The following is a 15,152-nucleotide window of genomic DNA, read 5'->3' on the forward strand; positions in this document are numbered from 1 at the left end:
TCATCTATTTTTACATTGCTTGGGATTCCAGGATTTAAATAACTTTAAAAAAATGTCTTTTATTTAAGAAGAGTCAGGCATTGATTATCACCAACAAATGTGATGACTAATTTCTGTGATTTATTTATGATTCATTTTAGAGTATATAATTCATCCTAGTTGTCTAATTTTAGTCGTAATTCCTATGCAAAAAAAAAACCCACCCAGAATTACTTTGATAATCATCTTGGTACTAAAGATAAACCAGGGGGTCGGGTGGAGAAAATGAGGTTATGTGTATCTGTGGCCATCTTGATCAAAATTGTGTAATTCAGAACATCACCCAGAAAAATGACTTGGAGTCAGAAAGATTTTGCAATACAGGTGCATTTTTTTTTTCTTTATAAAAGACACTTCAAAGGCACAGGAGATTACATTCTCTGCTTGCTGCAGTGTGTCATGCCATCACCATGGGGAAGCAAGTGTAGAACAGTAGTTCGGGAAAAATGGCAGGAGCAGCCGTGGCAAGACCAGTATCCAAAGGGAAAATGTGAAGTTACCCTGTCAGAACATTGTGGTTATATCTCACATTTAACAGATGAAAGTCCAACAGGGGCCTGCAGCTATAAATTTTTGTTTCGGCACAGGTAGGGAAGTCCCTTCAAGTGGCAAAGCATGGCTGCAGGCCATAGTCTTTCTGATGCAGCTCTCTGACTCTATAGTAAGCTTTTCTTTTTCCACTTTTTCTGGCTTGAGCTCTAGATGGTTATCCTGGCTCCAGCTGAACTTGAAGGTAATAAAAGCATTTGATGACTGAATGACTGCAACCCAAAAAGATGTTTTGAATATCAAAAGCCTTTGCAGCTGAAATCACTTCAGTTGGTTCCCAGGCTGCTGAATATAAACAATGAGCCTTAAGAGTTAGAAGAAACAGTCTCAGAGTCCTCTTAAGACAAGTGCTCTGTCGGTACCAGATACTTTTTGAACAAAACCAGTCATTTGTGTCCTTTCAATTTTCTTCTGAGAAAGAAGGGAGAAAAACCCGATTTCAGCCAAACTCCATTTTGTTTCTTCTGGGAGTCAGAAGCATATCAGTTTTACAAGTACTGCTAGCTGAATAGCACTACTGATAGTACCTATCTTTTATATAATTTTTTCTTCAGCATATCTCAAAGGATAACCCTGTCTGATCTCTGAGAAAACTCTCAGATTCCTAAGTTAGTGGCGTGCTGCCGTGCGCAGGTGAAGAAGAGCTAAATTCAGACTGTAAGCTAAAAACCTCCATGCTCCTGTTCTCTAGTTCGAGACGGTTTAGCAGGGTAGTGTGGGATAGATGTATCACCAGAAAAATTATGCCTCAGATTGAAATCACCCTTTTTATCTTGACAGGTAAAATTATTTGTGGCGTTGAAGGCTGTTATTCTAGCAGCCTACCTGGTCACCAGGGAAAAGTAGATGCAATGCTTTAGAGCAGTTTAAGTGGGTAGATGATGTGAATGTTGCTCAGAATGCATAATAAAGGAGGTCAGTATGTTTTTAATGATGCGAGCAAGTTGGCAAAGACAGGTGAAATAGTTTATCCAAGGGTGCCTGCAAACCTGGTGGAAAAAACAGGGCTCAAGCTGTGGTCTCCTGAGTTGCAGTCCTGCATTTTACCAATATCTCATTCTGAGTGTGGCATTTTTAAAGATCAGATTTCTAGTAGACTTAGGAGACTGAGAATCATAGAATCATAGAAGAGTTAGGGTTGAAAAGGACCTTAAGATCATCTAGTTCCACCCCCCCTGCCGTGGGCAGGGACACCTCACACTAAACTGTGTCACCCAAGGCTCTGTCCAACCTGGCCTTGAACACTGCCAGGGATGGAGCATTCACAACTTCCTTGGGAAACCCATTCCAGTGCCTCACCAAATGTACAGTAAAGAACTTCTTTCTTATATCCAATCTAAACTTCCCCTCTTTAAGTTTGAACCCGTTACCCCTTGTCCTATCACTGCAGTCCCTAATGAAGAGTCCCTCCCCAGCATCCCTATAGGCCCCCTTCAGATACTGGAAGGCTGCTATGAGGTCTCCACTCAGCCTTCTCTTCTCCAGCCTGAACAGCCCCAACTTTCTAAGCATGTCTTCCTACGGGAGGTGCTCCAGACCCCTGATCATCCCCATGGCCCTTCTCTGGACTTGTTCCAACAGTTCCATGTCCTTTTTATGTTGAGGACACCAGAACTGCACACAATACTCCAGGTGAGGTCTCACAAGAGCAGAGTAGAGGGGCAGGATCACCTCCTTCGACCTGCTGGTCACGCTCCTTTTGATGCAGCCCAGGATACGGTTGGCTTTCTGGGCTGCGAGCACACACTGAAGCCGGCGCATGTTCACTTTCTCATCTACCAGCACCCCCAAGTCCTTCTCCACAGGGCTGCTCTGAATCTCTTCTCTGCCCAACCTGTAGCTGTGCCTGGGACTGCCCTGACCCAGGTGCAGGACCTTGCACTTGTCATGGTTAAACTTCATGAGGTTGGCATCAGCCCACCTCACAAGCGTGTCAAGGTCCCTCTGGATGGCATTCCTTCCCTCCAGCCTATCAACTGAACCACACAGCTTGGTGTCATCAGCAAACTTGCTGAGGGTGCACTCAATCCCACTGTCCATGTCAGTGACAAAGATGCTGAACAAGACCGGTCCCAACACCGATCCCTGAGGGACACCACTCATTACTGGTCTCCAGCCGGACATTGAGCTGATGCACAGTTTTTGTATAGAAATAGATAACCAGGATATAGCACCTCTTGGTACTGTACTTAGAAGTTTTGAATATAAATTGAAAGCTGGTTAATAAACTTGCTAAGACATAGCACTTTACCACAAAATATTAAATTAGCTTACTCAAATGGTGAATGCTATAAACAGGGTTATAACTTGCAAGTTTATTTTATAAATCCCAGTTTTGTGATGCACCTTTGTGTGCAGTTAACAGGTAAGTAATGCAGTAGGTCTTTTCTGTGTAATTATACTATTTTGTTGTATACATTCATTGATATTTTACTTGCCGGCACTATGATGCAGCCTGTACTGTTGGTTCCTGAAATCTGTCATTAGAAAAATCACAAGAGCACCAACAGTTTGGCAGCTACTGTTAGTTAGTACCACTTAATTTGCAGTACATAAGTACAAGCTATGAATGTTTCTGTTATTTTTCCTCTCTTTAAAGAAAAAGTTTGTTGGATGTTTTTACAATTTTATTACTGGGTAAAGACCAAGCTGTCCCAATCAGATAAAAGTTAATAGAGATTTTTATACTATAAGGGGTATGCCAAGTAAGAGGTTTCATATTTGGAAAAATCTGTTAATTTTGGCGATATCCTGCTCCCACTTTTATATATGTCGTTGGCTTTAAAGGGATGAAAATTGGAAAGATGGTAGTGTAAATTTTAGTACTTGGCAGTATACTTATTTCCTATTTTTTTTCTATTTTTAGTTTTGAGGTGTTCTGGTTTTCTGTTCTGTCTGTTTCTATGCAAGTATGTTTGTATTGTTTAAGGAAGAACACAGTTACAGACTACTGATAAATGTGGCTTGTCAAGATAATCTAAGACATCCTCTAACAATGCAAGGCAGACTTCACAATCTTTTCAGGCAATCTATTGCACTGCTTCATTGTCTGTACCCTAGGAAGATTTTCCTAAAGTATAACATGAATCTTTCTCTTTTGCAATTTCTTTCATTATAGGGCTGACATTTTTTATCTTAAATTATTCTTATTGTCCTTCCCTAGACTCTCCCTAGCTGATACACCTCTTTGTTAAAGTGCAGCACTTACAGAATTCCCCAGTAGAACCGTTACTTTATGTGTTTTTTAAGCTCTATTACACTTTCTACATTCCAGTGAGATGTTTTCCATTCTCAGAACAGCATGTTGTGGGTGATTCATATGTTTTTCTGATTTGTTACAGCCCTTGTTTCCTTTTAAAAGAGCTGCCATTGCTATTTCCTAATTTTTATTTGTTTACTTGATTCTTTCTTTTAAAATGTAGGCCTTTACCTTTTCTCCCAGACTGTTTCTTCTATTTGCAAAGATCTTCTGGAATTTTAAATCTTTCCTTCTGAATATTTTCAGTGCCTCTTAGCTTACTTTTATTGAAATTTGGTGGGTATCATTTGTTTTCTACCAGCCCAGTCAAGAGTGAAAAAATAAATAGAACCAGACCAAGATCAGACTCCGTTGGACCCTCGTTTGACAGTCTTCCTTTCTGACAGTGTTTCACTAGTCGCTGCTCATAAGGACACTTAACAAATGGTATAGCACCCATCACAGAGTAGTTTCACCTAGCAATATTTCACCAACACATATTTGTGTTGTTTTGGTGTGTTGTCATAGTGAGACAATGTTAAAAGCCTTTTAAAATCAAGTTGTAGACCATCAGGTGCTTTTCCTCTCTTTACAAAACCTGCTTCGATTCAGCAGTCATACAGTAAGATTTGTGCATAGGCTGTCCTGTGTCTGCACACTTTGAATATATATATATATAATAATATAATACTTACATCTGGTGTTTGTGAAGGTAATTTTTCAAACATGGTGCACATCGGCATGTATCTACAGTTATCGCCTCTCTCTTTCAGTGTACGTATTTCTATACTAGATGTAGAACGAAATTAACACCAGTTGGTTTAGCCAGCTTTACTAGTGTAATCTTTAATGAGAGTGAAGTCACTAAAAGCTGGGGCAGTTCTGTCTGGCAATACCTCTAGGAAAGTTATGAGCAACAGTCTGCCTTGTGACTGCTTGTGAAACTGGAGAATTAATGAAACATTTGAGTGGAGAGCCAGTTAGCTAAGGCCTCCATACCTTGCATCCTTCTCTCTGTGAAGTTCTGAAATGGGAGGAAGGAATAGGAGAGAAAGAATAATCTGTCCCCCTAGGTGAGGTGACTTCAAATGTTGCAGGTTCCATCTGATGGGAGGCTACAAGAAGTTACTGCTTTCTTCTACCAAGTTGCTCGTGAACTCAGTAGAAACCTGAGTACTCTTTCCAACAGTTTGACACAAAACTTGACTTCTTAAGTAGGTGTTGTTCTCATACAGTGGGAGCTTTCATGTTAAATGAAGTCTTTTATCCATCAGGATGCCTAAAAGATTTTTTGAATACTACCTGTAGGGCTGAGTGGGAGTAAGCGAAAGGATATGAATGAAAGGCTTGGCTAGCTGTATGGATGTGGGTGGCAAAGCTCCTTACTATTGACAGTAGCTCTATAGTACTGTCAAGCTCTTCTCTTTCTCTGTCTTCTTAGCTGATTTTTATTCAGGCTCTTATGAAATGTTTGATGTTTCCTTCATATTAGAACAGCCTTCAGCCTTGTCTCCTGCTGAGAGCATCAGGTATGTTCACAGCTGGGCTATTTCTTCTGATTTTATTCTCTTCTTCTCTGTGGTTTTCCTGGGTGTGTTTAATTCCATAGGGTGCAGCTGATAGCATAACAGTATCATGAAGAGCGCAAAAGAAGTAGAGCTAAATACTGAGGAAAAAATGGCCTTTGTTTTGTGAATAAGCCCCAGTAATTGTACAACTCATTAGGTATGTGATTGTATTTGTGTAAGAATTTGTATCTGATATATCTAAAAAGCATAAATACAGTTGTTGAATTAAATAAGAGCATGCAAGACTTGGCAACTGAAGAATTATGATAAGTACTTCTGTCTTCCATGTCATTGTTTATCTGAGTGTGCACCTATCTTTACCTTTAGTCAATATTTAACATGTCAGTAATTGCTAACAGGGGCACACTAAGTATGTTGGTAGAGGTGTGTGTCTATGTGGGTGCTGCTGGAAAGGGTGCTATGTTGATACAAATGTGCCAGAACTCCTACTGTTGCTGGATCCTGAGCAGTTTTCCTCCTTACCTGTGCTTTCCACACAGTACAGATCTTTTTGCATTCAGATTTTTGTAACATCTGGCTAGTAATCATTCCACATGCCTCATGGGTGCAATTATCTGTAATCATCTACAGATGTACACTTACAGCTACATTACTGATTTTACTCTTCATGTAACCTAGAGAATTTTAATTTTTTTTCGTATGTAATTTACAGTGCTACATATTGCTTCAAAAATACTCGAAAAGGAAGTCCCTAATGAAAGATAAAGTTAAAAAATGTCCTACAAAGTAAGCAAGAGAAGTTTTAAGCTTCATGGCATTTTCTTCTTCTGAAAGGAGAAAAAGATCTTGTTGTGTGCTGTATCATCAACCCATCTGTCAGTTGCTATGGCCAGTACCCTATTAAATGATACTAATTACATCTTATACCTGCAGAGGGTATTTGACATAGACTACCGTATTAATGCCCAGTTTACATATAGGAGATAAACACATGCATGTTGTATGTTGGAGACAAATAATGAAATTTCAATGGTAAGGAGTGCTTTGAAGAAGATACACAAAATATTGTGTCTTTATTAAAGCTTGCTTTCCTTATAGTAGAAATGAACACTGTTAAATGGCACAATGAGGCAGCAAAATCATCTCATTTCATGGGCTTTAAAACACCAACAGAGCTTTAGGTCCCAGATATTTCTCATTTTTATTTTAAGGCCTTTCCCTTACAACATGTGACACAGACTTTTAAGTACTGTAGGCATGCCTACAGGTGAGAGCCTTTTTGAAACTGGTAATTAGAAAAAAAGATTTTATACATCACTGTGAAAAATGTCTGCCATCATTAGGTTAAAAGTGAACCTAATTTAATGTTTGTGAAAGGAAGCATAATGGGACCAAAGACAACTCCCTTAATTCACTGATAGATATTGTTTTACTGTAAGCCTTGTACAGGGATCAAAATTGCTCCTCTGTTTACCCATTAATTGAAATTTTGTCTACGACGCATGGGAGTTGACTGGGTCTCTTATTAATTATTTTATGATGGGGAAAATACCTTCAAGTGTGCAACCAGTTCAAATTGCGAAGGCACTGGTCTTAGACTGGGGTGGCATTATGTCCATTGTTCAGAAGAAAGGAGTTAAGTTTAAAATAGTATGATGTGAATCTGGATTTTGTGCCTTACTGCCAGAATCTGTTAAGTACATTTTTCATGCGAGGTTTCATGTTGCCCAGGGTCTGTGTACCTGTCTGTAGGATTAGAATTCGTAGTGGCTGAGTATGTGCTGAGTGATGAGGTGTGATGGACACATGAAAGCCAAACTGGAAAGGGAGGAAGGATGCTTATATCAGTCTGGAATAAAAGCTGAAAAGTCAGCCTAAATCAGATGCGTTAGGTACTCCTAGAAGCAGTGAGCATTCAGAGCTACTTGTCCATTTGTTTACGTGGACACCTGTATCATGAATTCGGCTGAAGGAAACTGACACAGGTTCTTAAAGAGAAAGTAGAAGTGACCCACTTTTTTTATATAGTAGTGCAGTGGTCAAAGTGAATACCTACCTGCATTTTGGAAGGATGCCCTACTTGCTGTCATGCAGGAGCTGGGACAAAGCATGCTCACTACCACCTCCCTCTCTGAGTCTGCAGCAGCAAGAATTCCTGGCCCTGGAGGAAAGCAAGCAAAACAAGACTGGTGACTAAAGGGGGTATTATAAAGACCTGCTCTTATAATTCTTTTGTGAAGTTATTTCTAGTTTTTCTTTATGGATTATCTAACACAAAAATGTGTAGAACCATCTTTAATATTTAGGTGGCTGAATTTTAGTAAGACATACCAACATAAAACACTTGAAAATCCAACTGGCCATTCCTGCTACCACTGGATGAAGAAAAGAACCTGTCACTAGTGGTACAGGCTGACCTTTTAATTTCCCTGTCACTCCACTACCACCTTAGACACAGCCTGCTTGTCTCTTGGTGGCAGTATTAGCAGCCACTTGATCTTTCCAGATCCTTGACATGGGCAAGAAAGGCAGGAAGATTATGACTCATGGGTTGTCCTAGGCAACTGCCTACTTTGCCAGCTCTGAGACTTCAAGGTCGATGAGGAACAGTGAATTATGAGTTGATGAACAGAAGAAAAATGGTATTTGCTGGTTACTCGTTCAAAGTAGGAGTTGCAATCCTTTCCACTACCAGTTGTAAGGGAGTTTTCAGCCTCCTGCCTCCCTCCACTGCTGTTTCATACAGTCATCTCCACCTGAATGAAGACAGTGTTATTTTGCACAAACATAGATGGCCAGAAATGCAGATCAGCATCACTACCACAGCCTGAATCCCTTGGCTCTGGGATATTTGGTATCTGAGACAATAGAAAACAATGAGGGGATGTAATTGTTAAGTCAGAGCTTCCATTTAATTGTACCTGTTAAAGGTTGAGAGATTGAGCTAATGATTTCATCAAAATTTGTAGTCAGACTTTTTTATTCTACAGATTATATGTATGCTTGATATATGTACTGAGTCTTAATGCTCTGTTTATCCTAGCAAGTGCATGATATTATTAAGTATTTTGATAAACAGGTCTAATCTTATTCCACTTACACAGCTGTTTGATTCAGGCACTTGCATGTAAAGTGCCTAATAAGAAGGCCTTCATCCATGATTGTGGCCTGTGGAGTTATCATGTGGTAACATGACAAGTGATAGCAAGGTTAATGTGTGAAGGTGCCAGAGTGTAATTAGGGAAGCCATTCAGACTATCTAGTGGTAAAACTTGTGAGCTAAAATGACTTAAAGCATGCCCCATTAGTCCGGTGATTGAGAAACCAGTAAAAATCATTAGTTCAAAAATGGTGATAGAATTTTGTTTTTCTCACTGGAATTCTTTCCCTGGCCTTGCAGAAGGAGAGCAATAGGGCCCCAATCACAGCTGAGGCACTGGTGTGGGTGAGAGAGTCTCGGGGGATTTCGCTTAGATGTTTTACTATCAGTTAACATAAGCTTATAATCACTCATCCAGGTATTAAAAAGCAAGGAAGACAAGCAGTTAAAGAGACAGAGGAAACATCTTTCCTCCTTTGTCTCAACTTCAATCCATACACCTCCCTATTCCTAGTCCCTACTCCTCTGCTTTTGCAGCATGTGAGGTAGGGAGTGGTGCAGGAAGTTGGGGTAGGTGCATAGTAGGGTGTGGTTTTTTTTTTATGCTGGTCCTTGTTTCTTATCCTTGTGCTGGTACTGCTTCCTTCTTAATCATCCTCTCTGCTCCAGGGTGGGCTTAGCCATGGGTTCCAGTCCCTTCAAAAGTGTTCCCTGCTCTGGTGTGCCCCCTGCTATCAAAAGCCTGCCAGTTATGCACATTGAAGGCGTCTAAATAACATGTCGGCTTAGACCACCTTCAGAAAGTTATACATGTTTTTGGTGAGCACAGAGGAGTAAAGAAAATGGTTCATACGCCCTGTGCAGGTGAGAACAGTTTGCAATCCTCACTCTGTTGTTCCTCTTGAGGAATAATTCTAGTTACAAAGGATGTGAATGCTATGAGGAGTGACGCATAACTATGTGAACAAGTTAAATAAGTTCAGTTTGTTCCTTAGGTATAATGAACAAGTTGAAAGGGAGTCAACTAATAAATCCCTGTTTGAGCTTAAGGCACAATGCTGTTTTAACTGGTTGCAGCTTCTTAAGGCCCTGCTTACAACAACATGTTTAGTTTCTCATAAGTTTAATAACGGAAGGCTTTGGGAATTTTGTTTTTAATTTGGGATTTCTTTTTATTTGGCAGGAAAAGTACTAATGAAATTCAGTGGTTGGAAGTTGAATGTAAACAAATTTTGTTAGGAAAACTTGTACAACATTCATGGCAGGTCCTGCTAGACTAACCTGATCTTACTCTATGACACCACTCTTTGGGCCCGGCCATCCAGCCGATTTTAAACTCCACAAAGAGTACATCCGTCAAGCTGTAAGTAGCCGGTTTCTCCAGGAGAATGCTATGGGAAATGGTGTCAAAGGTTTTACTGAAGTCCAGGTAGAAAACATGACAGCTTTTTCCTCATCCCTCAGCTCCTCTTTATTACTCACTGTTTAGTTACCTTTCCTTTGAGTTTCCAAATGACAGTTTGTGTGGAGGCTTAGCTTCAGAAAACACAATGACCATCTTCCTACAGGGCTTTTACCCACAAATGCCCTTTTCCATTATGGTCTTCAGAAGAATGTGTAATTTTTGCCATCATGTGATTCTGAAAGTATCGAAAGCTTTGTCCATCTTACCTTACACTTGGTTGTGTTCTTTGTTAGTAGTATATCATGTACAGAATACAGGGTAATATCTTTTAGGTCAAATTTTCCTGTCACTGAAATTTTCTTGATGCATAAAGTAGAACAGTGTTTTAGGGACTCTTGTCATGACCCAAAGCAATAAAGGTAGCTTTTCCTTGGTGACTTTTTTCTCAGAAATTATAGGCTTTCATTCTGTTTGCCAAACCATGAATTTTTTGAAGCATCATTCATGTGCTGCTTTCCATGTTTTTATGTCACCTATGTGGCTGAGTTACCACTTTTTCCTTTCCTCAGGAAAACTTCTCTGTTGAATGCTTATGTTCCATGTGCAGTTAATATTATTTACTTACTATTTGATCAATTAAAACAGTTTCAGCCGTTCATTTTCAGTGAGTCCAAGGGCGTGACTGACATGTAGATATTGGCTGTTACTGGTGGTCACAGTGAGCTCTTCGTATTTTTCTGTTGGAAGAGTAACATAGAGATACCTAAACCCACAGATGTTCGAAAAAGGATACTAAGACAATGCTTCTGGTTTTAGACATCTCAGTAAGTGACCTCAATTTGAAAAAAAAAACAAACCAAACACACCATAGGATGCTACAGTTAACTCCCTTAGATATTTGATATTTCTATGTGCTTGCCACTTTTCTCACTGAGGCCATTTCAGTTGCCTAGTTAGTGAAGACTTCTTTTTTTCTTTTCTTTTTTTCTTTTTTTTTAAGTAATGGTTTATAGACACAAAAAATTGCACAAATAATGTCCATTGAATTAGCTCTGTTACAGTAACAAATGGTATGTGGGAAGTTGTAGAGTTTTGGAAACTTAGAGTAATTTGAGCAGCCCACCAGAATTTTAATTTATTGCTGTGTTCATCCCAAAGTAATTGAGTCTTGCATTAAACCAGGCGATCAGGTGAAGCTAATGGGAATAGATTAGTACAGTTGTCTTGTACTGAGACTCAAAGAAAACTTTGCTGCTGCTGAGAGAATTTATTGGAACATAGTTTCCTCTGCCATTTCAGGGTGTTCTGTGTTGGTTTCAGCAGCTAAATAGTTGAATTTATGATGGAATAAAACACCTTTCCATAATGCTTTGTTCTCACTTTTGTTTGTAATTGTGGCTCTTTTACTGATAGCTGTCTTTCTACGCTGTGTATAGTTTCATCTGTCACTCACGTCATTATGGTGTGCTACACAGAATTTAATGTTCTGTCTGAGGTCTGTGCTGTGTACTTACTCCTCTCCCTCCCTCTTTCATTCCCATCTGCACCTGGGAATGCAGGAAGAATGTTTTGCATGCTGAACCAGTTTTCATTTTGAAAGTAAGTAGAGGTTATCCTCTACTTTCCCAGCAAATCTGTACTGCTGTCACCTTGCAATGAAGAGTACCATAATGTCATTGATAATAAGCTGAAGAGATAGAAGAGCAAAATGTGGCAGAAAGGCAGTCTTATTAGAAGGATGAAAAAAAACAAAATGAAAGTTGAGGAAGATCAAATGCAAGCTTTAATTGCATCTCGTTATGCTTTTCTGTACTGTAAGCTGTATCACCCAAGACATATCAATCCCTTATTGACATAAAACTTCATGTACTGTTTCTTAATTTATCACAAGTAGCATAATCTTAACTTCTATATACATTTTCCCCTATGCTTAGTAGGAGTTCACAAGCATAATAACAAAAAAATCAACTGAAAATTGAGTAGAGCTCACTAGCACCAGCATAGCTGTTGGCTTCTTACTGAACCACTTAAATATTCCCAACCCTTGCTCTCTACTATTTTGTGTCTCAAGAGGGCTTACTTCTTAGAATCGTAGAATGGTTTGGGTTGGAAGGGACCTTAAAGATCATCTAGTTCCAATCCCCCTGCCATGGTCAGGGACACATTCCACTAGACCAGCTTGCTCAAGCCCCATCCAGCCTGGCCTTGAACACTGCCGGGGATGGGTTAGCCATAACTTCTCTGGGAAACCTGTGCCAGTGTCTCACCACCCTTACACTGAAGAATTTCTTCATAATGTCCAATCTAAATCTACCTTCTTTCAGTTTAAAGCCCTTACCCCTTGTCCTATCCCTACATGCCCTTATAAAAAGTCCCTCTCCAGATTTCTTGTAGGCTCGCTTAAGTACTGGAAGGCTGGTATGAGGTCTTTCTGGAGCCTTCTCTTCAGGCTGAACAAGCCCAGTTCTCTCAGCCTGTCTCCACAGGAGATGCTCCAGGACTCTGATCATCTTTGTGGCCCTCCTCTGGACTCTCTCCACAGGTCCATGTCCTCCTTATGTTGAGGGCCCCAGAGCTGAATGATTTGCTCCAATATAAAGCTTTAAGGAGTCCTGGAATGGAGCTTGCTGGGGAAGGTGGTGCTGGAGACACTGCAACTGGCTCTGCAGAACCTAGGCTCCAGAGATCACCCCTACCACGGACAGCCTTTGCACTGCACCTCCAGAGGCTGTGCAGCATGTCAGCACCCACTCCTGCAGATTGGGAGGTAAATGTAGTGTAAGTTCTATTTTCACGGATGACCTTCTCATACGTACTTTCTGCTGCTCTTGCTCCAGCATAGCAAGGCCTCACGGTGTGATTTTGAGATGATACATGCCTTGTGAAGCCAAAGGAGGAAATTTGCTTTTGTACTGCTGCTGTTTACTTTAACTCCTATGGAAGTGTGAGTTAAAACACTCATGTTTATTATCTACAGTGACATTTCTTTTTCCTCTGATGCACAATACTAACCAAAGGGTCAGATAACTTTGAGAAGCTAATTAAAGCAGGGGATACATGTGCTGGGAATGTCATGGTCAAAGGGAAATAAATGCACATTAAGACCATCTTCTTAATGAGGATTTACTAAGAAAGTAGATAGAAAGAGCTGCTTCAAGCTAAAACAATGTCCAAGCCCACCAGTTTGTACTCTGCATGAGAACTGAAGAAAGACTTATGTCAGCAACATAACTTGGAGGGACAGCTACATAACAGCTCAGGGTCTGACAAGGAAGAGAGAACAGTGTGAAAAAATAGAAAGAGGACTTAAAGGTCTGACAGTAGTGTGAACAGCCCTGAAACAAAAGGTGTGACTAATTTCAGCCAAGCTAAAGAGCAGGAAGCTCTTAGCCAATAGGCAGAGCATGAAGTTAGGCAATTAGAAACCTGTCATTCCATACCAAGAAAATTAGATCCTATCAGTTTAATTATCAGTCAGTGCCATTAAGACAGTATAGCTCTGCATAATGAAAGCTGCAGTTACTGGGTAATAGAGGTAATTGTTTTCGCAGTGGAAGATTTTCACTTTCAGAGGAGAGCTTCAGTATGTGACCAGTTTACAGGCTTTGACCTTCAGCACTTGCGTAATTCACAGGACACATTGTTTTTACTTTGCCTCCTGAGATTTGATTATTTTATCCTAAACAGTATTTTCGTAAAGTGTGTGGAAATGAGCAAAACCACCCCCTACAATTCCATTCTACAATAGTCACGCAACATGCCCTCTGTTACTGTAATTAGAGAAGCTTACCAAATCATCTTTGATTTAAGACCATTGATTTGATAACACAAGGCCAGCTTGCAGCTTGGCTTTCAGACTTCTGCTGGGGAATAAGGGGGAATAATGCTATTCCAGAAAATCCATATCACAGATGGTTGGTCTAGAGGGGGTAACACACACAGAGCAGAAGCTTGGGTGTGATCAGCTCATCTGGGGTAACTGATTTCATACATGCTGCTACCCTTGCAGTACCCTGTAGCAAATGTGTAATGACATACTGTCCTTCATTAAATGGTGCACAGTCTCACTTTATTGCTTTGTTACTCAAATAATACTCTTTTTGAAGACATGCTATTCCATCTACAGAGAAAGTATGATTGGTCATCTTGGGAAGTGTCAAGAAACATCTGCTCCCATACTACAGTCAACATTTTCCACTTTCATCCAAAAATTCCTTTGCAACTCTACTTTTCCTACAAATCTGTATTGCTGTCACCTTTCAGTAGAGAGTACCATAATGATCAGCACTTTGCCTCATTTCAGTAGGAGATTTTGACCACGGTGTATGCATCCTAAGATTAGGTAATTAGCATGAACCATAAGAGTCTCAGTTCACATATGAGAAGGAGTGAACCACACCACAGTATCACCTTTTCCTTTCCACTGTGAAGAGGATTGCAGTAAATAAGCTCCCAATTTTGGCACTTAATTGAAACAGCTACAGTGAGATTGGATGAATTTGGGTCCCTGTGAGCAGCTAAGCTATACACTTTTAAAATTAGTAATACTGAAAGAATTAGAATTATTTAATGCTAAAATTCAAAAGAAGTGAAAACAGCAAACTTTCTGTCAGAAGACCTTGTCAGTTACCAGGGAGTCAGGGACATCTAACCATTCGTAGGGCATAGATGCTCTGTGGTAATGCATACAAGATAAAACCTTCAGAAATCTGCTCTATTTTTTGAGGAACTGACTCTGTACATAGCTGATTCATCTTGACAGAACTTACCCAGGGGCTGACAAATTCAAATAAAATAGATTAGTCACAACAGGACTTCTGTATGTCTCCTGTGATAAACTGAGATATTATTTTCTTCTAATTACCTGCCTGTGGCAGGTTTTGCATGGTTTTTATACTGGCATGTGTGCTACTTGCATATCCTTCTGTATTAGCCAACTTTGCTATGTTCTACATATGAATATTTTTCTTACATTTCATTTGGTTTTAAGCATTTCACTTAGAATTCTGAGATTAAGTGGCAATTAATTAAATATGTCTATCGTCATCTCTCAAACAAAACAGCTTCAGTTGTATTTCTATTTAATCCTCTCCTCCAGAGGAAGAGAATCCTGCTAAAAACATTTAGTCAGTACTTTAGCAAGTTCCTTAGAAAAGTCAGTGGAAAGAGTTTTATTGTCAGGACGCCACAGATATCCCTCATGGTCAGTTTTGGAAGCAGGTATTTTTTGTGACTCTCAGTTGCATTTGTCTTCTTTTTAGGAAGCCCATTTCCCAGATGCTGTAGAATGAA

At 39.9% G+C, this 15,152-nt stretch overlaps 1 protein-coding gene across 1 annotated transcript in view; it reads left to right on the forward strand.

Annotated features, from left to right (window-relative positions):
• NALCN (sodium leak channel, non-selective) overlaps positions 1–15,152 on the forward strand; it is a 232,563-nt gene that overhangs the window by 53,019 nt on the left and 164,392 nt on the right. The window lies entirely within an intron of this gene.

The sequence above is a fragment of the Pezoporus flaviventris genome, unplaced genomic scaffold (assembly GCF_033815535.1).
Source record: "Pezoporus flaviventris isolate CSIRO_AGI_PZ_B2104156 unplaced genomic scaffold, CSIRO_AGI_Pfla_v1 ptg000072l, whole genome shotgun sequence".
In the NCBI taxonomy this organism is placed as follows: Eukaryota; Metazoa; Chordata; class Aves; order Psittaciformes; family Psittacidae; genus Pezoporus; species Pezoporus flaviventris.